Genomic DNA, 26863 nt, shown 5'->3' with positions numbered 1-26863 from the left:
TCGGTAGTTGAAAAAAAATCATTGATAGACGAGATGAGATGTCAGGCCCAATATATTGACACCGGGAAATACCGCGGATGGCAGGCTAATGTGGCCTACCGGCGCACTGTCAAGTAATCGTTACCTATATCCACCAGGGAGGGCAGTTTAATTATTCTTCAAAAGGGCTCTTATTTAGTACAACCCCGATTCCAAAAAAGTTGGGACAAAGTACAAATTGTAAATAAAAACGGAATGCAATGATGTGGAAGTTTCAAAATTCCATATTTTATTCAGAATAGAACATAGATGACATATCAAATGTTTAAACTGAGAAAATGTATCATTTAAAGAGAAAAATTAGGTGATTTTAAATTATGACAACAACACATCTCAAAAAAGTTGGGACAAGGCCATGTTTACCACTGTGAGACATCCCCTTTTCTCTTTACAACAGTCTGTAAACGTCTGCGGACTGAGGAGACAAGTTGCTCAAGTTTAGGGATAGGAATGTTAACCCATTCTTGTCTAATGTAGGATTCTAGTTGCTCAACTGTCTTAGGTCTTTTTTGTCGTATCTTCCGTTTTATGATGCGCCAAATGTTTTCTATGGGTGAAAGATCTGGACTGCAGGCTGGCCAGTTCAGTACCCGGACCCTTCTTCTACACAGCCATGATGCTGTAATTGATGCAGCATGTGATTTGGCATTGTCATGTTGGAAAATGCAAGGTCTTCCCTGAAAGAGACGTCGTCTGGATGGGAGCATATGTTGCTCTAGAACCTGGATATACCTTTCAGCATTGATGGTGTCTTTCCAGATGTGTAAGCTGCCCATGCCACACGCACTAATGCAACCCCATACCATCAGAGATGCAGACTTCTGAACTGAGCGCTGATAACAACTTGGGTTGTCCTTCTCCTCTTTAGTCCGAATGACACGGTGTCCCTGATTTCCATAAAGAACTTCAAATTTTGATTCGCCTGACCACAGAACAGTTTTCCACTTTGCCACAGTCCATTTTAAATGAGCCTTGGCCCAGAGAAGACGTCTGCGCTTCTGGATCATGTTTAGATACGGCTTCTTCTTTGAACTATAGAGTTTTAGCTGGCAACGGCGGATGGCACGGTGAATTGTGTTCACAGATAATGTTCTCTGGAAATATTCCTGAGCCCATGTTGTGATTTCCAATACAGAAGCATGCCTGTATGTGATGCAGTGCCATCTAAGGGCCTGAAGATCACGGGCACCCAGTATGGTTTTCCGGCCTTGACCCTTACGCACAGAGATTCTTCCAGATTCTCTGAATCTTTTTATGATATTATGCACTGTAGATGATGTTCAAACTCTTTGCAATTTTACACTGTCGAACTCCTTTCTGATATTGCTCCACTATTTGTCGGCGCAGAATTAGGGGGATTGTTGATCCTCTTCCCATCTTTACTTCTGAGAGCCGCTGCCACTCCAAGATGCTCTTTCTATACCCAGTCCTGTTAATGACCTATTGCCAATTGACCTAATGAGTTGCAATTTGGTCCTCCAGTTGTTCCTTTTTTGTACCTTTAACTTTTCCAGCCTCTTATTGCCCCTGTCCCAACTTTTTTGAGATGTGTCGCTGTCATGAAATTTCAAATGAGCCAATATTTGGCATGACATTTCAAAATGTCTCACTTTCGACATTTGATATGTTGTCTATGTTCTATTGTGAATACAATATCAGTTTGAGATTTGTAAATTATTGCATTCCGTTTTTATTTACAATTTGTACTTTGTCCCAACTTTTTTGGAATCGGGGCTGTATTATGACGAAAGTAAGAATTTATCATAACTACCAAGATAAATCGTTTGGGCACGAGTCTTGTTGAGGTCCGGGGTCACCGCGATCAGAGTCGGCCAAGTCGCTGTCCGATTCCGAGGCCACACATTCAAACCAGTGAGCAACATTCACCGATTGCTTTGCAACGGCCATAGGTTCATACATATACACTTCAAAATCGCTATCGCTTTCAGACATTTTACACAACCAAAGTCCGTACACGTGTGCTCGGTTCGCAAGTAAACACAGAACTGCTCCCGGTCCGTTTGCCTTGAATGACGTCACGACGACTGTCCCCTGGGAGTAAAAGTGCACGTAAGTGAGATGTAAACAAATCTTTGGAACTTGCGCAAACCAGTATGTTTAACTGTTTTATTCAATTTTCGGGTGCAAATTAGACACCAGGAAGACTGAATTCGCTTTTTGGGTCGTGCTTCTAGAAAGTAAAGTTGATATTCTACGTTCCACCTCCGACCCTTGCCTATGACCTTTAAGTCCACTTTTTGAGTACCTGTACTTGAGTATTATTTTTTTTGGAAACTTATGACTGGCGGCACGGCGGTGTAGTGGTTAGTGCTGTCGCCTCACAGCAAGAAGGTCCTGGGTTCGAGCCCCGGGTCCGGCGAGGGCCTTTCTGTGTGGAGTTTGCATGTTCTCCCCGTGTCCGCGTGGGTTTCCTCCGGGTGCTCCGGTTTCCCCCACAGTCCAAAGACATGCAGGTTAGGTTAACTGGTGACTCTAAATTGAGCGTAGGTGTGAATGTGAGTGTGAATGGTTGTCTGTGTCTATGTGTCGGCCCTGTGATGACCTGGCGACTTGTCCAGGGTGTACCCCGCCTTTCGCCCGTAGTCAGCTGGGATAGGCTCCAGCTTGCCTGCGACCCTGTAGAAGGATAAAGCGGCTAGAGATAATGAGATGAGAACTTATGACTTTAACTTTACTACATTTGAAAGACAAATATACTTTTCACTCCACTACATTTCTATCAAAGTCCTCATTACTTGTTACTATGAAGCAGCTTTGAAAGTGGATGTTTTTTCTTTTTTTTTCTAAAACATGATTGGTTTTTTTTGCAGGTGACACTGAGACAGCCTGTCAGTAATCACTAGGGTCACGTCACATCCATACACTGGATAAAATCAAGTTCAGTGATTTCTCTGTAGCATTATTCAAACACGATCAGATGATGGCAGAATGGAAGGAGGCGGTTCTTCGGGAAAATGCACACACCCATGGACATACCAAGAACCCATGTTTCAGTTTTCTTAAAGGATTAAAGATTTGTTTCATTTTAAATGCTTGCTTTGTTTGCCTAAAACGAACCATATCACAGCCAACAAAAACTCACCGTCTGACCTGCATATTGAGGTCTGTAAACATTTTATTCCAAGAGAAAGCTTGCAATAAAGTTGTCTGTGCTTTTAGAGCTAGTGATAATGTAGCTATGCAGTCTGGTTAGTCAAATAACTTTCTATGGATTTGCCCGGCAAGTTGCCGTAGCCTTGTCCACAGCTAACATTAACACATAGCTGCCATCATCTGATCGTGTTTAAATAATGCTGTGGAGAAATCACTGAACTTGATTTTATCCAGTGTATGGATGTGCCGTGACCCTAGTGATTACTGACAGTCTCAGTGTCACCTGCAAAAAAAAAAATCATGTTTTAGAAAAAAAAAAAAAAAAGCTGGTTAACCAAGGAGCTGGTCATTGACTTTGGGAGGTCCAGACCAAGGTCACGACCAGTTCTGATCAAGTGAGTCGAGGTGGAGGCTGTGGATTCCTACAAGTACCTTGGGCTGTGGCTGGACAGCAAGCTGGACTGGACTTGCAACACCAATCACTTATACAGGAAGGGACAGAGCAGGCTATACTTCCTTAGGAGGCTGCGGTCCTTTAACATCTGCAGGAAACTCCTGTGGACGTTCTATCAGTCTGTGGTTGCCAGTGTCCTGTTTTACACCGTGGTGTGCTGGGGGGAAGGACACATCCAGGCTGGACAAACTGATCAAACTTTTTCTGTTTCTGCTACCCGCCTTTGGAATACTCTCCCCCTCTCTACAAGGCGAATCGAACAGCTTACGCCCTTTAAGGAATCTCTCAGAGAGCGGGCGTTTTCTGAGCAGCGTCTTTTACTATATCATTTTGTAATATAATTTTATAATAATTTGTTTCTTATTTATATCCATTAATATGATTATCGTATTGTTTTTATAGTAATTTAGTGTAAATAGTTTTTATAGTTTATTTTAGGGAGGGCCACAAGTTCATTAGCATCGCTATTTAGTGCCACCCTCATTATAAATAAAGTCTGGAAAAAAAAAAAAAAGGCGGGCCGGCTCTGTGGTCGGCATGAAGCTGGACTCTCTGGTGACGGTGGCAGAGAAGAGGTCTATGGACAAACTATTGAACATCATGGACGATGCCAGTCACCCTCTGCACACCGTTATCAGCAACCAGAGGAGCCTGTTCAGTGACAGAATGCTCCTTCCCAAGTGCAGGACGAACAGACTCAAACTCCTTTGTCCCTCATGCCATCAGACTGTACAACTCCTCTCTGGGGGGAGGAGGGGTAACAGGAGGACAGAGGATGGGAAGGAGCAGTAGCCTAGCCTAACAATAAGCAATACTGGACAATGTGCAATATAAAGTGCAATATCTCTCCTGCTGCCCCCCCCTTTTCCCCTTCCCCTCTCTTATTCTTTTTTATATTTGTACATGTAAATACTTAATTTATTTTAATTTATCTAGAAGTTTTTCTCTATTTCTTTTCTCTGTATATCTGTAATGATGCTGCTGGAATCTTAATTTCCCTGAAGGATCCCAAAGGGATCAATAAAGTTTTATCTAATCTAATCTCCATCCAAGATGGCGCCACAGACGGCTGCCACGGGACTTTGCTCTCTCGTACTTCTGTACTATGAAAGCTAAGTCGAACCAGAGTCAAATTCCTCGTGTGTGTAACATACCTGGCAATAAAGTGCTTCTGATTCTAATCTAATCTAGCTAGTTAACTTGGACACTGTTAGTTAGCGTGTAAAAACAGAGTTACGCTAACATGAATAATGTTAACTTATCTGAAGTCCTTTCAGAAATACATGTTTTAGCATATTCTTCCCAAATAAACAAAATGTAGAAATCTTTATTTTCTAGTAGCATTAGCTATCCAATATGATTTAGAGTTTGAAAAGAGTTTGCTAACATGTCAGGAGTTTCACTGATTAGCTAGCCTAACATTAAATCACCATGATGGCATAGCATGCATTCATTTTGTGAATTCACATATCTGTCTTTGGTAATGTTAACACTGTAGCTTTTGTGACTGTAATGGAAACTTCTAATAAGCACTTCAGAATGCTTAGCAGTTGTCTTTTCAGTTATTTATTATAGTAGATCATATAAAACTAACGTGACCAGACGTCCCGATTTGACCGGGACAGTCCGATTTTGAATTGCGTGTCCCCAGTCCCGACAAAGGTCCGTCGGGACGCTGAAATGTCCCGGTTTACACCAAACGCTAACAAACTGTCCCGGTTACAGCGATCATATATAGCCAACGAGATGTCAATAAAGCTTCTAGCAATTCAGCATCAATGTGCGTGTGTGCGCAGTCAACCTTACAATGTCTATTTGTACAGTGTTGCAATATAGAGGCCGTGTTATAACGTTTTTTTGCGCTAGCGGCTGTCAACTACTGCGCGACAATGCCGCACGGATGAGCGCTGGGCGGAGATGTTCACGCACTTCAAGAGTAGGGAGAGTCCTTACAGCAATGCCAGCCAGCTTTGCCAGTTTGCCATGTGCCTACCTGGCACCAATGCTCCAGTTGAGCGAATATTTTCACTCATGAGCAACACCTGGACTGACTAGAGGAATCACATGACCGTGCCTACTCTCAAAGTACCAGGCCAATTTTGACTATACTTGCTCGCAGTTTCACAGCAGGCTCTCGGGCAATAAAGCGCTACTGGAGCACATTCACTCATCATGTAAATATATGCAATAAAATGGCATCTTCTTTAGGGTGGTTGGCTGTGTTTCTGAAACATTTTTTGTTGTCTTTCATCTGTTTCATCTGTCTTTAATCTGTATCACAGATTGTCTTGACTTGTTTGATGCTGTTGTCAACTCAGGGTTCACGTTTTCAAAATAGTTAATAGCCTACACTAGTTAAGATTAAACAGAGGCATTTTGGGTAAAGGTTCTGTGACAACGATTAGGCTCATTCACTCGTTCCTGTTACAATGCATAGCCTATTGCTTAAAAAAAAAAAAAAAAAAAGTTCATCACATAAAATGTTGATGTTAATATGCAAGCAATGCATTTTCTTGGCGCTTTCACAAAGGTGAAATAAATCAGTTGAAATTTAGGCTATTGGCCTATTCCCTATCATCACATCTATTGTCTGATTTTCTTACTTTAACTGAATTGTGATAGAAGTACATGTAGATAACAAGAAAATACTTTATTCTCTGAAATGTTGATAAAAGTGAGCTTCTACAAAATGATAAAAGCACCTGTCTGAGCCATGGTTTGAGCCGACACGTTTATATCAAAACGCGTGTGTGTGCACAAGTATCACAGTCACGCGCAAAGTGTCCCGGTTTTAGACTCGGGGAAATCTGGTCACCCTATATAAAACAGATACAGTTGAACTCAAAATTATTAGCCCCCCTTAAATTTTGGAACATTTTCCCAAATATCCTCCAAATGTTTAAAGCATTGATAAAAATTGATATACACAAACAATCACCAGTACTATTCAGATGTTTGTGGTGCATTTTGGAATATGAAATTAGTTTTAGGCTGTCTTTATATGAAATATGGTAAAAATGAGTTGGTCAAAAATATTAGCCCCCATGTGGATTCTTGCTTTTAAAACACAGTTAATTAACCAATCAGCTTTTAAACAACACCTGTGCAATCAATTGGCTTCCTAGCAACACCTGTAGTCAATTGGCTCCATTCAACAGTTTAAAAGGACTCCAAGGAACAGGGCATTTGAATGAATGAGGAGGATTACTATTTGTCACAATGCCGAAGACTAAAGAAATAAGTCTTGAACTCCGACAAAAGATTGTGGAGGCTCATGACAAGGGCCAAGGCTACACTGCCATTTCGAAGAGGTTTACAGTCTCCAGAACTGCAGTTCGGTGCATCATTGCCAAGTACAAGGAGACAAATTCGGTCAAGAACAAACCTGGTCGTGGACGCAAGTGTAAGATCTCAAGAACTCTGGAAAGAAAAATTGTCAGAGATGTCCGTAAAGAGCCCCGTACATCTGCAAAGGAAATTGTTGCTGACCTGGCCTCTTCTGGAGTTTGTGTGTCAAGGCACACTGTTGTGAGGGCTCTTCATCGGAATGGGCTTCAGGGCTATCGTCCCAGAAGAACCCCCTTACTAAAACATCGTCACATCAAAGCCCGACTAAAGTTTGCCCGTGAGTACTTGAAGAAGAAAGATGAGTTTTGGAAGTCTGTGCTTTGGTCAGATGAGACGAAATTGGAGCTGTTTGGGCATATGGACATTGCCTATGTATGGCGAAGAAAGGGAGAGGCCTTCAACCCTGTGAACACAGTTCCCACAGTTAAACATGGTGGTGGCAGCATCATGCTGTGGGGCTGTTTTGCAGCCTCAGGTACAGGCAGTCTGGTTCGGGTGCATGGCACCATGAAAAAGGAAGATTACCTAAAAATACTGAAGGAAAACATGCAGAAGTCTGCTCTCACTTTGCGCTTAGGTCGTCGTTGGGTCCAAAGCATACATCTAAAATAGTCCAGCAATACTTCAAGGATACCAAGACCAACGTTATACAGTGGCCTGCACAGAGCCCAGATCTCAATCCAATAGAAAACCTGTGGCAAGTGCTGAAAAAGAACGTCCATGCACAAAAACCATCCAATTTGGGCCAGTTGGAACAGTTTGCAATGGAGGAATGGGCCAAAATTCCTCAGGAGACCTGTGCCAACCTAGTGAAAAACTATTCCAAGAGGTTGTTGTCAGTTGTGGGTCAAAAAGGGTACACAATTGACTACTAATGGTCAGGGGGCTAATAATTTTGAACATCTCACTTTTGCTGTTTTTGGTTGAAACTCAGTGTGATAATAAGATATCGTAATGAAACTTGTTGGACAATGTCTTCATAGTGCATTTATTTCAAGAATAAAAACATTTGTTGTCAATGGTCATTTTCATGGAGAAATCAAGAATTATGTTCAATTCCACAAGGGGGGCTAATAATTTTGAGTTCAACTGTATATAAAATAGGAAAGGAAAAAGAAGACAAAGAAAAGAAGACACCACTTCAGTGATGCCTGCTCGCATCTTCACGGGATTGGCTCAAGATTTTCTATGCAGCTTTGTTAAAGCGTGCACCTGGCGTGCTCTGGTATGTGCAGGCGGATGCATAGTTAGGGAGTACTCAGGCACCCTGCTTATCACCAGCCAATGCCACAGAAAGGCGATTACAGCATGTGGAAAAACAAGTTCAGTACACTAAGCCACTTGAGCTCAACACACAGAAACACAGAGAATAGACCTCTTGCAGTCACGTGACCGGAATGTAAACAGCCGCCATCTTGTCGGTCAACAACACAGCTGAATACTGCTGCACTCGTGTAAAAAATGGATCAATTTCAACCGACGGACTACACGGCTCATTTTTCTAATGAACAGATAACTAGATACATGTCTAAAATAAACGACCTACAGATTAGTGACCCTTATCGCTTACCGGACGTAGTTTACACGACTGTGTCAGTGGATATGGAACTGCCAGAGGTGGAATACCCAGATGTGTATAATTACCTCATTAACTTTCCCTCACTGTTCAGTGGTGAAGCACTGCATGCTTATAAATCTCTGGACAGTTATCTTTACAGAAATTCAGGATTTGTCAGACCCCCTCAGATGTGGCATCTTGTAAACAAGAAAATAACAATCCTCATTGGACGGGTAAGTCACTTAAGTATTGAGTACTAGTACTGATACTAGATATATCAGTAGTATCTAGTATAGCACTGACCAGCCGATTATAGAATAGAATAAAATAAGGTAATTCCAGCTGTAATTCCAAATCGTCTGTCTTGTTTACCATGGATCTGATGTTGGAGAGGTAGAGGCTTGGCAGTGGATGTTTGAGTGGCTGTTTTCTGAGCTTAGTCAACAGGCCGGCTCTGCAGCCTTGCTTTTGCTTCCTCTCCCGACGCCGCCTTCTTCGCCTGCCAGACCCGACAACAATTCACGGAGACCCCACTGGTCTCGCTATCTCATCTGGAATGTTGTGCATGCGATGGAAATCGCTACAAACCGTCATTTTCTGCTGGAAACCAATGTCCAGTAAGTCCATACGGTTGTAGTGGATATTGAAGTCCGGTACAGACGAACAACACGCAAAAATACACACAAAAACATAAACGTGCACAGGTAGGGAGAGCTTGTAGCCGCAGCATCCCCATCATGCGCCACCATATCCACTATTATGGTTGAGTATTTTATATTATCAGTTAGATCAAGTATCAGTAGTCTATCACTATTACTGTATATATGGTATACCTGATATCAGCAATCCATTTTGCATGCCTGTCAGGGTCCCGTGGCAGCCTACTGTCAAGTGTATGTGAGCATCATGGGTTTCCCACACTTGAAAGGGAAGGACTCAGACACAGGATTCCACTCGTCTTATATTTTATTGATTTTCAGTGGAGTTGACGTTGTAGTAGAATTGTATATAGTAGGGTTTTCCAGAAGAAAAGGTAGAAGTAGAAGCAGAAGCAGAACCAGAAGTAGAAGGTGGAAATATGGCGTTTGACCGACAAGATGGCGTCTGTTTACAATCTGGATCGGCTGTGACGTCACATGCAAGTGGTCCATAGGAATGTTCATTCACTAAATTTCCCTCACAGTGACCTTGCATAATTACGATAGCTACTATGCATTTTTTACCAGTAGCCCGAGGAAAAACTAGCTAGCATCTTATTGATGATTCTGACACTGCCAGAGCTGTGTCAGAACACTACCATGCTACTTTATGGGGGTGGGTAAGAGTGTTAAAATAAAACAAATAAATAAATAATTGCAATGGATCTTTTTTGTCAATTCAGTTCTCATTTTGTAACATTCTACCAGGCATTTATTCTACAGGTTCTACAAGTTAGTCAGTAAATCCAGTCGGTTGCTTCAGAGGCATTAGGTTTTGTAAGTGTTGTGGCAATAATACAACAACACGCTGACAGAAAATGTACTATTAATACTCAAGCATTTTTAAAAGCAAGTACTTCAGTACTTTAACTTAAGTAAAAATTTGACTGTACAACTTTCAATTGTATCAGGGTAACATTTGACCAGTGGGATCTGCACTTTGACTTAAGTAATGAATTTTGGTACTTTGTCCACCTCTGGTAAATAATAAAAATACAGTAAATAGTAGGGGCGTAGCTCGGGGGTCCTGGGGTGCCCGTGACCCTCCCTTTGTTGGACCATACATTTTTTTCAATAGCCGCTTTGTATGGACTTCCTGTGGTTTGGGTGCGAAAACCCAGTTCTGCGCAAGCGCAACACAATCGCACTAGAAAGCATGGTCAAGCTGCCAGTGTAGCTGCAGTCTTTTTAGTTGCGAATTATGAGTATTTCCTCTTTCCTCTTGTGTTAATAATTCGCCATATCAAAACAAGCGAAACTTTCCTCCTTCTTTCGACGTGAAGAGAGGTAAGCAATTTATTATATATTTTTCCATCAAAGTTGCATTCTGTGGCTTCGAAGTTAAGTTTTAGTGTGCTGTTTCTAGAACACATCAAGAAAACGTGGAAGAAACAGCAATAATGGAAGAGCTGGTTTCAAAGCTACCTAAAACTAGCAATGGCAATTATTTTTTGTTACATATTTTTCATAGTTCTATTCTATTACTAAGTCAATTTTTTTATGATAAAACAGACTCAAAATAAGATGCATCATCTCAACAGCTCGCAACATGAGATGAAAGAATGATGCAAAGACCACGTTATTTTTTCAAATGTATTTTTTCATTTACAAACCTGCGGGTATGTACGGGTACTCAGGCTGCCAGTCAGTGTGTGACCCCCCCCCCCGAAAAATCCTAGCTACGCCCCTGAATACCCCTATTCTACAACTGTAGTAATCAATATTATGTCAAGAACCGCTCAACTAAGTAAAGAGAAACAACATCCATCATTACTTTAAGACAGGAAGTGTCTTTTAATTAATATAAAATAGATAGGGGTGAAGCTACTCATGCTTGTATGGAATCTATACATAGAGCTCTGGTTGGTTTCAAACAGCAAGGTGAATAATTGCAGTCAGAAGAAAATACCTTTATCAGCTACAAATCTTTGTTGCAGCACTATTCCAAAATTATTGGTGTGTGTGTGTGTGTGTGTGTGTGTTATTTAACTGAGATAAAGCTGAAATCTGGTTCTGTAAGCAGAGCAACATGGCAGCACTGAAATGTCAGCAGTTTACCATCCAAACCCATTCCCAGCAAAATCTGTACATGAGAATGCATACTTTTAAAGATACAGCAATTGTAAACTATAACCTTAGTACCTCTCTGAAGCTGATAGCTTTTAAATTAAATTCATGAGAATAAATTGGGAATACAATACATAAAATTTAATTGTCCCCAAATGGCCTAGGCCAATATACGGTAGTAATAGGAAATTTAATAGACAATTTTCCCCATTTATTAACAGCAATGGTCCATATCCCATTATTGGATTTCCTGGCTCTCGCACACACCTCAGGAAGGATCTGAAAAGAAGCTTTGAGTTGAATTAGGACAGACTTTGGTAGGGTTGGTAGGGTCCAGATATATGAATATGCACAAGCACATGGTGGTGTAGTGGTTAGCACGGTCGCCTCACAGCAAAAAGGTTTTGGGTTCGAGCCCAGCAGCCGGCGGGGGCCTTTCTGTGTGGAGTTTGCATGTTCTCCCCGTGTCTGCGTGGGTTTCCTCTGGGTGCTCGGGTTTCCCCCCCCAGTCCAAAGACATGCGGTTAAGTTAATATGGGACGGCCTCGGGCTGAGGTGCCCCTTGAGCAAGGCACCTACTTCCCAACTGCTCCCCGGGTGCTGTTAGCATGGCTGCCTGCTGCTCTGGGTGTGTGTGTGTGCGCGCTCATTGCTTGCATATGCATGTTCACTCTTTCAGATGGGTAAAATTGCAGAGAGGAATTTCACAAGTGTGTGATGAATATAGTTGTGCTTTCTTTCTTTGCACTGAAAAAGTGAATTCTTCATAATGTTCCCTTTAAAGTAAAGAAACTCCTTACTAAACAATTCTTTATTATCTCCTATAGAAATTAGTCTCTAGCTGACAGATTGTTTCAGATGTTGCTAACAAATTTGAAGATCGACTGTTACACACTGACATTCTTCACATGAGGGGATTTTGAATAAAGAAATTTCAATTTATTTCAAAGAAAGAAAATATTTGAAAAGAAAAGAAAGGGGACTGTCAGGGCGCAGGCACTAGAGCCCTGCACTCCCACCGCAAAGCAGTGCGGCGCGGGACAAATTTTGAAAGCTCATTGCGGGCGGGACCGGAAATGCACATATGCGGCGCAGGTGGGAGCGGTGATAAGCTGCAGTCCCGCTAACTGAAAACGTGCTTGAAATAAAATTTATAAATTATTAATTTATGTTTATCATATATAATTTATGCTGGATATTTTGTTTAGCATTAATAAAAGCATTTTAAGATGCCTAAATTTGCAGACTGCCGGATTGAGTGAGAAATAGCAGGGGCGGTTCTAGCATCTGATCTTTGGGGGTGCTTAGCCCCCAGAGCTGACAGAGGCACCTGGCTTGAATGACGGTGTTTCCACGTTTATTCCGTGTTTATTTCCACGTTAGTTCCTCATCGGCGTGGAATCCAGTTAAAAAAAACACCATGTCGTAGCAAGCACTCGCGCAGACAGGCAACCCAATCAGAGAGGACTCAAGGAGGAGAGGGATTTTACTGCTCATAGAACTATCACGTAACAGGTGAATTCAAGAACACACACAATCCCGCGCACACATTCATTGCGCAAGGGCACTTATTTCTGAAAATTACATCCAAAAGCAGTGTTTTTGAGGGTGCTGAGCTAGGGGGTGCTGAGCTCGTTTTTGGGGGTGCTTGAGCACCCCCAAAAATAAGCTAAACACGCACCTGAGAAATAGCATCTTAAACTTGCCATTGATCACCCTACTGACTCGCAATTCACACCCAGCTAGCAAGAGAACCATAAATAAATCGATGTACTTACTGCATTAGTCTACAACTTTAACCAGAGAGACAGGTTACACAGTGACGGTAGGCTTGACTGAATGCTATCCCAGAAATCCTTCCTGTAATATGCAAATTTGGCTGTCCAATCAGAGGCGGCCAAATTTGCATATTACAGAAAGGATTTCTGGGATAGCATTGAGTCAAGCCTACCGTCACTGTGTAACCTGTCTCTCTGACTAAAGTTGTAGACTAACGCAAGCAGAAAATCAATTCATTTCTTTTACTAGCTTTGCAATTTAAAAAAAAAAAGAAACACACATAGGTACGAAGCAAGACCACTCACTTTTTTTTTATGCTGATTAGAGAATTATAATGGTTTTTCATGTGATAAAAGTGTGTGATTTGCAGTTAAGTATTTTAATCGTTTGACAGCAGTAATTATTATTATTGGAGATACTACGTACTGAATTCAGAAGTAAGGTAAACAATAAACGTGAGCTGTAGATATTTATGCTCAAATCCACTCAAAGTAGGGGGCGGGGCACCATCACGCTGTGTCAAGACAAGAACTTTCCTGAGAAATAACGCGAATGTCTGCATCATGCGGGATTTGCGGGCGGGAGCGGACTGAAAATCAATTTTTTTGTGGGCGCGGGCGGGACTGAAAATCATAATTCTTTGCGGACGCCAGGGCTTTGAACCAGAATTTTTTCCTATTGGTTCCGAACAGAAACGGAATTTTAACGTTTCCGGTTTTGGGTTCCACCATTAAATAGACGTTCCCGAACCGGTTAGAACAAAAAATATTTCGTTCCCGGAACGGTTAATTACGTTCCCTGTCAGCTGTTTAACAAATGGCTATAAAATGATGTCTCTGTCTCATCCAGCTTAAGCCAAATGTAGGCTAATTCTATTACAACCTTCATTAAATAAAACAAGAAATAATTCAAAACAATTATTTCAAATGTTGGCGATTTGGATTCTCAGTATGTCTTCCCATCTACACAAACAGAAAAAGTGCCAAAAATGAAAGATAATTCATTTAGTGTGTTACCAAAGGCTAGTCAGGCCCTATGCATTGATAGGCTAACAGAGGTTAACGTCATTTAATGTTCGCGAGCCTCTCATTAACGTGGACAAATATATTGATATCGTGTTTGAAATTGACGTTTTTGAATAACGATAGACTGCAATATTTACCTCTTATTTAAGATGTGGAGACGTGATAGTAGTCCACCCTCCCACTCTCTCCATTCAGTCAGCGAACGTCACACAGGAAGTGAACCCCAGCGGGTCATAGAAACTTGCGCAGGAGAAGAATGACTGACTTTATTTGTAGGCTACGGAAACTTTGAGGAACAAAATCAAAACCGGTATTAACCGGTTACCATTATTTTTAATAAGCGTTTCTGTTCCGGAACATAAAAAATAAAGTTTCTGGTTTCGTTTCTGTTCCATGTGAAATAGAAAAAGTTCCCGGTTTTCGTTCCTTGAACCGGTTCAAAGCCCTGGCGGGCGCGGGCGGGAGTGGGACTGCACAATGCGGGCGTGGGTGGGAGTGGGACTGAAAAATCCGACCCGCGCAGACCTCTAGCAGGCACTTACAGATGTAATTGCAGAGGAGAGCGGAGCAAGGGTCGGTTAATTGGCGAGCAAGACAACAAAGACAAGGCAGGAAGAATAAACAAGGAAGGATAGTGAGAATCAGAATAACAATAGGCAGCCAGAAAGATAAAGCCAGTATCTCACTGGGCTGTGACAGCCTGCGACTAGTTGGAGACAACAATTGCGATAAAATATGCGAATTCAGTTCAGTTCCTTGCTCAACAGCACTTCAGCCCAAGGTCACCCGTGTTAACCTAACCTGCATGTCTTTGAACTGTGGGGGAAACCGGAGCACCCGGAGGAAACCCACACAGACACGGGGAGAACATACAAACTCCACACAGAAAGGCCCCCCGTCGGCCACTGGGCACGAACCCAGAACCTTCTTGCTGTGAGGCGACAGTGCTAACCACTATATCACCGTGCTGCCCAAAACATTTCATAATACAATAGCCTTAGGGTTTAAAACCAACACAAAACAATAATTATTGAACACAGCCCATCTATTCACTCAAAATTAAATCAGTTTAAAGGTGCACTAGAATTTAGTGGACTATTCGCAGAAATGGAATATATTCATAATTATGTTTTCATTAGTGCATGATCACTGTCACTACAAATTGTTTTTAGAATCAGTCCTTCATATCTACATCGGGAGCAGGTCCTCTTCCACAGAGCCTGCCATGTTGTGCTGCCATGTTTCTACACCAGCCCAGAACAGACAAACCAAGCACTGGCTCTAGAGAGCACTTTGTGTTTCTTTTTTTTTTACAAGTGGCAGCTTGAATTCAGCACCAAAAAGAAGAAAAAGAAAGGAAGATGAAGTAAATGTCAGTGAAGTTGTATTCTTGCTTTTGTAATTGTCTTGGTAGTTCCAGTAAAATAAATGTTATCCTCCCAGTTTAAGCATATTTGAAGTAAACTTTTATTCCTGCACATGTCGTGTAAGTGTACACATGAAGCTCAGGCAAACACCAGCCTACCAACCACATATCAGGCTTCAGTTTACAGAAGAAAACCATCAAAGATTCAAACGTGTTTATGACACTAGCATTGTTTTATTTTAGTTTTATATCAAATTTATTGGAAACCCACCTAAAATGATTGAAATGTTTTTGTCTAACAGTTGTAAAGGTTAAAAAAAAAAAAGTTCCCGCACATGTGTAGCTACTGGGATGAAACTGCTGGGATAAAACTGCAGCTCTGCAGACATATTATCGCATTTGATGGCCACTGTAGGTTCAAATACATGCTTGGAAAGAGAAGGGTGAAGGAGGGTATTCAGTTGGTTGCAATCTGCAACCTCACTATTACATGCCACTAAACCTTATGTAGTGCACCTTTAAAGTTCTGCAAATGGAAAAAGTTCAAAAACCTCATATCAGTTTAGTATGCAATTGATCCAAGTAAGCCTTGCTTTTTTTTTTTTACTAGTTTTGTGAGCACTTGCACAAGAATATTAAAATTTACCCAATGAAGTATGTAAGATACCCCCCCGGGTTCTCAGCCGTTTGGGCCTGTACAGGCTGTTTTTTTGTTTGTTTGTTTTTTAAACTCTGCCGAACACATCAACCTCACCTACCGGGCTGGAGCTCTGTGCATATGCAAATGGGTCATGACTATTTATGTACAGAAGACTGGAAGTTAGAGGAACAAGTAGAACGTAAACTATATGGGTTATTTATTTTAGATAGCTAGATAGAATGCCATTACCTAGGACTGCCTAGTTTCACCCTCTGTTTATACATGTTGCACTTACCCTGCAGTAACCCAATAAATGTATGATTGCCATTTTGAACGAGACATGACAAACATTTGCTATCCAAAAAGGCCGGTAGGCCTTTCCCTCTGCATTTAACCCATGTGAAGCAGTGAGCGCGCGCACACAGAGCAAGATTAGTAAAAAGGGTGAGAAAAAAAAATCCACCTTTTGGCGAAGTAGCGCTCTCTCACACTGAAAATGAGGTGAAAAATCTAGGTGAAATTATCCTCTGAAGCAAGGGGACGACTTGGTTGTGAACTATTTTTGGGAAGTGCAATACTTAGGGTATCTCTGTGGGACCATCCACAGAAATTGTTCAGAGTATTTTCACTTAATATTTTCTTAAATATACTTAAGCAAGTTCAAAAACTCAATCTATAGGCTAATGAATGAATGTCCAAGTTATTAAATGGTGTGACATATTTCAGAATGGTGAATACCAACTCATAAGCCCAGAGCTCATTTTGATTAGTATTCCAGTCACGCTCAGTGTCTCCGGCAGCAGTGTATGGGACAGGGACAAAATGAATAACGTTAGAATCCCCTTCTGTACACAGGCTGCTCGGAAAGTGTTGGCCGCTTGTGCATAAACACAGGCAAGGAAAACCTTGCATAGTCATGATCTCAGCTCCTACTGAGGAGCTTCAGATGTGTGCTCTGTAGTGAACTTGTTGCATGCTTCTCTCTTTAGGAACAAGACAAAGGACACAAGCTCTGACCCAAGTTCAGAATACACACACACACACACACACACACACACACACACACAGACCCACAGAGTTCAGACTTTAATATACATAAATAACTCCCCAGTTATGTAGTTGTACTATATTAATATTACAGTACACACCAAGCACACTAATATTGTGTATTTTTCCATTCTTATGTTTCAAATCCAAGTACATACATAAAAGCACTTAAAAGAAAAATATTACGTTTAAAAGAAACCTTAAAAGTAAAGTACGACTACAGATGTGCTCAACTGCTGGTCCTGTTTGTCAGACTGAGAAGCATGAGATGCTCAAGATAACACCCTTCTCTATTTTAAGCGCGCACACACACACAAAAGGTCAGGTTTCACTCTGACAAACATTACTGGGTATACTAGGTGTGTCTGTGTTTAATCTCCTCTTAATCCTGTATGCTGTCTCTCACTCCCATAAAGGTCCCCCTCTTTACAGTCAACGTCTTAAGCTTCAGGCAGAATTTGATCTCTTAATGTCGTCCAAGATTGAAAAACAATTGTTGAAATCAAAACAGTGCTACTTTGAAATGGGAGATAAACCAGCTAAACTTCTCGCCCATCAAGCCAGGGTGGTGGCTCTCTCAAGGCTGATTCCCAAAATAAAGTCACCATCTGGGTCTGTTGTTTCAGACCCAAAAATCGGTGAACAAAGTTTTTTTTGGATTTTTATCATAGCCTTTATTCCTCTGAATACTCCTCCAACATTTGGAACGGTCACAACCCCCTAGATCTGATTACTTTTCCCAAGATTGATGCCAACCTTACTAACGAGCTAGGGTCACCAATCTCAGCAGCTGAAGTCCAAGAGACTATCAGAATGTTGCAAAACAGCAAATCCCCAGGCCCGGATGGTTACATTGTGGAATTTTATAAAGCGTACTCAAACATTGTCGCTCCGCTTTTAACCAAGGTTTACAATGAGTCTTTCATCAATGGCCGGCTCCCCCCACCCTATCTGAGGCCACTATATGCTTACTGCTAAAGAAAGGTAAAGATCCTCTCGAGTGCAGTAACTACAGGCCCATATCTCTTGAATGTGGACCAAAAAATCCTAGCTAAGACATTGGATTCTCACTTACAGAAGGTTCTGCCATCCCTTATCACTGCAGACCAGACTGGTTTCATGACTGGTAGATACGCCTCACATAACACTAGGAGACTCTTCAACATAATTAACACCCCTGATCCTACCACTCCCAAGGTAATAATATCCTTAAACACTGAGAAAGCATTCGAAAGGGTTGAATGGGAATATTGGTATTACATATTGGACAAATTTGGCTTTAACTCAGACTTCATTGCTTGGATTAGACTGCTTTATAACTCTCCTGTCGCCTGCATTCTCACAAATGGCCTTAGATCTTCCCCCTTACCCCTTCGCTGTGGCACCAGACAAGGGTGCCCTTTCTCTCCCCTTCTTTTTGCACTAGCCATCGAACCCTTGGCCATTTGGCTTCGAGGGGAGGAGGGATTTGTATTAAGAAATCTACCCTACAACTCTCTAAAAGCTCTGGCGGTCTGGCACTACCCAACTTCATCCAATACTATTGGGCAGAGGTGGGGACTTGAGACTTGGGGACTTGGACTCTAGTCACTGTTTTCATGACTTGTGACTTGACAAAACATGAAAATACTTGAGACTTGACTTGGAAGTTTAAGACTCGGGACTTGACTTGACACACAATGACTTGAGTGACTTGAGTGTTATTTCCATCGTGTTTTTATTGTGAAAATAAAATGTAATATGCACATACTTCAGTAATTTTGATTGCACTGCCATTGCGTTGTCACCGCCCTGTCCATCAGGCACGCTCTCTGCGTGGGCTATATACACCACGCCCCATGCCACGATGTGTTCACAGATTTCACATCATATCATGTCAGCCATCCCAAGAGTAATCACTTTCGGCTTCAAGGGCTACTGCCTAGAAGGTAAACGATGAATGGCGCAGTGCAAGATTTGCAACGTGGCGATTTCTGACAGCCAGACCACGAACTCCAATTTCATCCGGCATTTGAAGATCCATTCTGCCCAGTAAGTTTATTAATGTGTTGTTATTTGGTGATAGCAGCTAAACTCCTCGTTAGCCACGAGAATGAGCGGTAGGAGGATTTTAGCCGTTGCAGATGTAGCTAGGGATTCAGTTTATTATTGTGAAATTCTTATGTGAATGCTGGTAAGCAATATAGTTACGTCAAGTTTAATGATATTGTATATCAGTAGTAAGTTGATTGTGCACTTTGTAGTCGTGATGCTGAATAACATAAGCAGCTTCCTACCCTGTTGTTCTGTTTCAGGGTTAAGCTAATGGTCAGCTTGTGAACATGTACACGTTCATGAGCAGTACAAAGTCATGTGTGTTCGTGTACAGTGGTGCTTGAAAGTTTGTGAACCCTTTAGAATTTTTTTATATTTCTGCATAAATATGACCTAAAACATCAGATTTTCACACAAGTCCTAAAAGTAGATAAAGAGAACCCAGTTAAACAAATGAGACAAAAATATTATACTTGGTCATTTATTTATTGAGAAAAATGATCCAATATTCCATATCTGTGAGTGGCAAAAGTATGTGAACCTTTGCTTTCAGTATCTGGTGTGACCCCCTTGTGCAGCAATAACTGCAAGTAAACATTTCCGGTAACTGTTGATCAGTCCTGCACACCGGCTTGGAGGAATTTCAGCCCATTCCTCCGTACAGAACAGCTTCAACTCTGGGATGTTGGTGGGTTTCCTCACATGAACTGCTCGCTTCAGGTCCTTCCACAACATTTCAATTGGATTAAGGTCAGGACTTTGACTTGGCCATTCCAAAACATTAACTTTATTCTTCTTTAACCATTCTTTGGTAGAATGACTTGTGTGCTTAGGGTCATTGTTTTGCTGCATGAGCCACCTTCTTTTGAGATTCAGTTCATGGACAGATGTCCTGACATTTTCCTTTAGAATTGGCTGGTATAATTCAGAATTCATTGTTCCATCAATGATGGCAAGCCGTCCTGGCCCAGATGCAGCAAAACAGGTCCAAACCATGATACTACCACCACCATGTTTAACAGTTGAGATAAGGTTCTTATGCTGGAATGCAGTCTTTTCCTTCTCCAAACATAATGCTTCTCATTTAAACCAAAAAGTTCTATTTTGGTCTCATCCATCCACAACATTTTTCCAATAGCCTTCTGGCTTGTCCACGTGATCTTTAGCAAACTGCAGACGAGCAGCAATGTTCTTTTTGGGGTGCAGTGGCTTTCTCCTTGCAACCCTGCCATGCACACCGTTGTTCAGTGTTCTCCTGATGGTAGACTCATGAACATTAACCAATGTGAGAGAGGCCTTCAGTTGCTTAGAAGTTACCCTGGGGTCCTTAGTGACCTTGCCAACTATTACACACCTTGCTCTTGGAGTGATCTTTGTTGGTCGACCACTCCTGGGGAGGGTAACAATGGTCTTGAATTTCCTCCATTTATACACAATCTGTCTGATTGTGGATTGGTGGAGTCCAAACTCTTTAGAGATGGTTCTGTAACCTTTTCCAGCCTGATGAGCAACAGCAATGCCTTTTCTGAGGTCCTCAGAAATCTCCTTTGTTCGTGCCATGATACACTTCCACAAACATGTGTTGTGAAGATCAGACTTCGATAGATCCCTGTTCTTTAAATAAAACAGGGTGCCCAGTCACACCTGATTGTCATCCCATTGATTGGAAACACCTAACTCTAATTTCACCTTCAAATTAACTGCTAATCCTAGAGGTTCACATACTTTTGCCACTCACAGATATGGAATATTGGATCATTTTCCTCAATAAATAAATGACCAAGTATAATATTTGTCTCCTTTGTTTAACTGGGTTCTCTTTATCTACTTTTAGGACTTGTGTGAAAATCTGATGATGTTTTAGGTCATATTTATGCAGAAATATAGAAAATTCTAAAGGGTTCACAAACTTTCAAGCACCACTGTACATTAGCCAGACTGTCCATAGGGCATAGAGGCAGGGGAGTTTATCATAGCCGTTTGAAATAGCAGTGCAGCAACCTGCACATTTTTTGTCACACTACCCGATCAAAAAAGAAAAGAAAACTCCGTCCCACTGCCTATCATGCACTACTGAAAAAAGCGCCACGATTTGGATTCCCCGGCATGCCACTCACTGTTTGAATACAGGCTAGCAGCAATACTAAACTCTGCAAAATAGGCTGACTGTGCACAGGAGTCTCGGTTCCCGCTGTAACACAGTGTTACGAAAATAAATTGTGCAGTCATCCAAACCATGAATTTACATTTAGTATATCAGGCTACCAGGCCGCCAAAACAATGGTTTGAATTTAGAGAGCACAACTCTGTAACTGAACAGGTGCACTGGATATTTCCCAGTGAGGTAATTTAAAAAGTCTCTGGGTAATTGTTCAAGGAAAGATGAATCCCGCGCACTGTCCTTTCCGTATTGTTCCCGAAACGTTGCACTTGTAAGGAGGACAGTGCGTTAGCCATGACCGAAACGTTGTGAGCAAAGTTCCTGTGGAAAGGAATGCGCGGGATGCATTTCATTTAACATTTATTTTCGTAACAATCTATTATAGCGGGAACCAAGACTCCCGCGCCAAAGTCGTTCTATATGTCCCCGCTCCGCACAGGCTGAGGCAGCCTCGGAGAGGGAGAGAGCGCTTTTGCACACACCTCTGTAGCTTGTCATATGGGGTAAGATGATGTCACTTTTGCACGGGTGAACAGGTCTTCTTTGAGACCTAAATTATGTCTGACACATTTCTCTATCCTTTGTTTTTTTTTTTTACTGGCGCAAACATACATCGAAGTCACTTCAGGTTTCTCCACATGTATCTTATTAATAATAATAATCATCTCATCTGACGTGATTAGAGGAGCTCATGCCCCTGTTAACCCAAGGTGTCGCCCCTGTTAACCCAAGGTGTCGTCCTACCCTCTTTTAACTACGCACATAACAGAATGCCAATTCTCTGTTTATTTTTCTTGTTGGCTGATGACAATGTGAGAAACTTAGTTGGCTTTCAATCTTGCCATCAATAAATAACTTTGTGACATTACTGTTTTGTTTTATTCCATCATGTATTTTACAGAACATGACTATTTAAAATGTAAATATTTAACAGGTTGGGCACATGTGCCAGGGATGTTTACTGACATTTACTTATGTATTGCCTTTTCAATGTATTAAATTCATATTCTGCTGCTAAAATTACACCAATACGCCTAAGGTGACTTGACTTGGACTTGACATAGCCTGTGACTTGACTTGCGACTTACTTGGGACTTGAAGGTTAAGACTTGAGACTTACACATGTGTGACTTGGTCCCATCTCTGCTATTGGGCATGCAACATCGATAAACTACTCCACTGGATGGATGGTGGGAATGTAGTAATTCCCCTACTGTGGGCTCAATTAGAATCTCTCTCTTCAAAGTTCTCTCTCTCCAATCCCTCCTCACAGCACAACTCCTCCTGAAGGTGCACTCTATTTCCCACAACCCAGTGGTACTAAACTTACTTAAAATCTGGCTGTAATTCCGCAAACATTTTGGATTCAACAAGCCCTCAACTTTGGCCCCAGTTTTCAGGAACCACTTGTTCCCCCCCCCCCCTTACTCTGACCCTACCTTTCATATCTGGCGTGACAAGGGCCTAGTTAGTGTCAAAGACCTTTATAAAAGATGGAACCTTCACTGATTTCTCAGAGCTCTCAGCCAGGCTGGACCTGCCCAACTCACATTTCTTCCGCTTTCTCCAGATTCCCCCACTTTCCTAATCACCCACCCGGCTCTCCAATTGACTCTTTACTTGCTTTAGATCCATCTCAGAAAACACTCCATCTCCATGTTGTAAAGCTCCATTGGTTCTCTTAACCCCAACCCGACAGCTAGTCTGAGACAGACTTGGAAATGGGAAATTGGCATACCAAGGACCGATGTCTTTCTCTTGATCTGTGCTAGGCATGGCTTACTGCAATGCAAGGTCCTCTTTAGAGCACACTACAGTAATGCTTGACTGGCAAAAATCTACCCAAATACCGATGACACCTGCAATAGATACAAAGAAATCACCTGCTACCCACACCCATATGTTTTGGTCCTGCCCATAACTATCAGACTTTTGGAGACAAATTAATACACTGGGAATAATATTCAATACAATTCTTAACCCTGATCCACTCACAGCGCTATTTGGGATTCCATCACCTGGAACACTTCTCTGCATCTAAGTGGCAGGTCTTGGCCTTTACAACCTTATTGGGAAGGCACTTTATTTTATTCCAATAGAAACATGTACTCCCCCCCCCTCCTCACAAAACAGCTAGCTCAAGGAGGTTCTGAACCATATTAAACTTGAAAAAAAAAATTTCAATTCTCTCTTGCAAAATCAAATAAGTCATTTGATAAGACCTGGAGGCCTTTTATCGAATACCTAAATAGGACTGTTATCCACCCAGAGGATGGTTAGTACCCTCCCCCCCTTAATTATTTACTTATTATTTTATTTATTTTTTTTTTTTTTACACGTGCTTATTTACTACATTTTATCTTTATTACTTTACCTAATTATTCTGTCTTGGGTTCATTCTATTTCTCTATGTAGGCCATGGGACACACTGGGTGGGGTGGGCTAGGGTATAGGCAGCTTGGTACCAAACTAGCACCTTGACTGGTGCACACCCTTGTGTTCATAGGACCTGTTATTCCCTCCTACGCTGCTTTTGTCTGCACTATTGTACACAAAATAAATTGTGAAGAGAAAAATGTATCATGGAAAAGAAAAAAAAAAAAAAGATTAGTAAAAGGTGAAACAACTGAACAAAATTGGAGACAGCAAAAAAAAAAAAAAAGTCTAAAAACACAGAAACCAACCTAAACAACTTGCATATTAAACTTTACCACTGACATATGATCTCAAAGTACAACCCCAATTCCAAAAAAGCTGGTGCACTGTGTAAGACATAAATAAAAACAGAATGCACTGATTTGCAAATCCTTTTCAATGGACAGTGGTGCTTGAAAGTTTGCAAACCCTTTAGAATGTTCTATATTTCTGCATAAATAACCTAACAGATTTTCACACAAGTCCTGAAAGTAGATAAAGAGAACCCAGTTAAACAAATGACCAAAAAAAAAAATTATACTTGGTCATTTATTTATTGAGGAAAATGATCCAATATTACATGTGTGAGTGGCAAAAGTATGTGAACCTCTAGGATCAGCAGTTAATTTGAAGGTGAAATTAGAGTCAGGTGTTTTCAATCAATGGGATGACAATCAGGTGTGAGTGGGCACCCTGTTTTATTTAAAGAACAGGGATCTACCAAAGTCTGATCTTCACAACACATGTTTGTGGAAGTGTATCATGGCACGAACAAAGGAGATTTCTGAGGACCTCAGAAAAAGCATTACTGACGCTCATCAGGTGGGAAAAGGTTACAAAACCATCTCTAAAGAGTTTGGACTCCACCAATCCACAGTCAGACAGATTGTGGACAAAATTCAAGACCACTGTTACCCTCCCCAGGAGTGGTCAACCAAAGATCACTCCAAGAGTCAAGTTTATTTGTATAGCATGTTTAACAATAAAACATTGTTGCAAAGCAGCTTTACAGAATTTGAACAACTCAAAACATGAGCCAATTTGATCCCTAATCTATCCCGAATGAGCAAGCCTGTGGTGACGGTGGCAAGGAGAAACTCCCTCAGACGACATGAGGAAGAAACCTTGAGAGGAACCAGACTCAAGGGAACCCAGTCTCATTTGGGCAACAGACAACATGACTGACTAACAGTTTTAACATGAATCAGTTTTGTTGATGTTATAAACTCTTCATTGATGGAAACTTGAGTGCAAAACTGTTCATGACAACTGCAGTCCTAAAGTTAAGTCAACTGTAGTCTTCAGCCATAAAAGCGTTACTGTAAGAGTCCAGAGTGTCTTCCAAGTGTGACTTTCAAGTGTCCATATGGGGCCCATCCTTCACAGGATGGATGCGATGAGACTCCAGCCAGACACAGGGCACCAGGATAGATCAGACAGGTCTGAGGAGCAGCAGAGGTCAGCATCTCGATCCCAGGACCGACATGTAACTCAGAGGGACAGATAACAGGTTGTTAGGTATGCCCAATGAATAAGGAGGAACAGTATACATATTGCACCGAGTACAAGCAGGGACTCTGGCAAAACTAACTATGACAGCATAACTAAAAGGGGAGAGCCAGAAGGTAACAGGCATGAGGGAGCCCTGGGACATAAAGCAGCCAGCCACTACACTGTCAAACTTGACAGAGCAAGCAAGTGGGGGACTGACAGCATCCATACATCCCAGTTTACCAAAACACTGTCTGAGGACCCTCCAGATCTAGTCCTTTATCTCAAACACCGTTAATAAAAGGCTTGACCAAACAAATGTTTTCAGCCAAGACTTAAATGCCAAGACTGTCTGATTCCCAAACATTACTTGGAAGGCTGTTCCATAACTGTGGGGCTTTGTAAGAAAAGGCTCTTCCCCCTGATGTAGCCTTCACTATACGAGGTACCAGCAGATAGCCTGCACCTTTTGATCCAAGTAGGCGTGGCAGGTCATAGAGGACCAGAAGTTCACTCAGGTACTGTGGTGCGAGACCATTCAGTGCTTTAAAGGTCAATAGTAGTATTTTATAAAATCAATACAAAATTTGATTGGGAGCCAAGGCAGTGTGGATAAGACAGGGATGTGGTCATATTTTCTAGTAAGGACTCCTGCTGTTGCATTTTGAACTAACTGGAGCTTGTTTATGCACTTATTGGAACATCCAGACAGTAAGGCATTACAATAATCCAATCTAGAGGTAACTAGTTCATGCTTTTGTTTTTCTGCATCATGTAGTGACATTAAAATTTCTTATCTTAGCAATATTTGAGATGAAAGAAAGCTATCCAGGTAATGTTATCAATGTGAGTTTCAAATGAAAGACTGGGGTCAAATCACTCCAAGGTCTTTTACTGCTGCATGTGAAGAAACAGAAAGGCTATCCAGAGTTACTATGTAATCAGAAAACTTACTTCTAGCTGCAGGTGGTCCTAGTACAAGTACTTCATGTTAGGTTGAGCTGGGAATTGAACCTGAGTCACTGGCATAGTAACCCAGCAAACTAGTCTGGCTAACGCGACTTCAAAGCTCTGCAAGCATTTGGTCTGGCAAAGATTAAGCCCAGCTGTTTCCCAAAGGCATGGTTGACCCACCTCCCTGAAATGCCTGTTTGCTACTGGTCGAAGCCAGAAAAGGCTGTGACAAAGCTTAAAGGAACAGTCCACCGTACTTCCATAATGAAGTATGCTCTTCTCTGAATTGAGACAAGCTGCTCCGTACCTGTCCGAGCTTTGCGCGACCTCCCAGTCAGTCAGACGCGCCATCACTCCTGTTAGCAATGTAGCTAGGCTCAGTATGGCCAATGGTATTTTTTGGGGCTGTAGTTAGATGCAACCAAACTCTTCTGCGTTTTTCCTGTTTACATAGGTTTATATGACCAGTGATATGAAACAAGTTCAGTTACACAAATTGAAACGTAGCAATTTTCTATGCTATGGAAAGTCCGCACTATGACAGGCGTACTAACCTTCTGCGCGCTTCGGCAGCGCATTGATACGGAGCTCAGATATCAATGCGCTGCCGAAGCACGCAGAAGGCGTTAGTACGCCTGTCATTATAGTGCGGACTTTCCATAGCATAGAAAAT

General features: G+C 41.7%; 1 protein-coding gene across 2 annotated transcripts in view; it reads right to left on the bottom strand.

Annotated features, from left to right (window-relative positions):
* Nucleotides 1–26280, bottom strand: part of si:dkeyp-120h9.1 (Y+L amino acid transporter 2-like) — a 69778-nt gene extending 43498 nt beyond the window's left edge. The window contains exon 1 of one of the 2 annotated variants that reach the window (XM_060942737.1): nt 26191–26280. The gene's annotated coding sequence lies outside the window, so the exon portion shown is untranslated. Of the gene's footprint in view, nt 1–13056; nt 13144–26190 lie in introns of those variants that run through there. The other variant, XM_060942733.1, reaches the window with a different exon arrangement.
* Between the last annotated feature and the right edge of the window lie 583 nt (nt 26281–26863).

This window comes from Neoarius graeffei, chromosome 16 (assembly GCF_027579695.1).
Source record: "Neoarius graeffei isolate fNeoGra1 chromosome 16, fNeoGra1.pri, whole genome shotgun sequence".
Classification (NCBI taxonomy): domain Eukaryota; kingdom Metazoa; phylum Chordata; class Actinopteri; order Siluriformes; family Ariidae; genus Neoarius; species Neoarius graeffei.
This window is presented reverse-complemented; position numbering and strand designations above follow the sequence as displayed.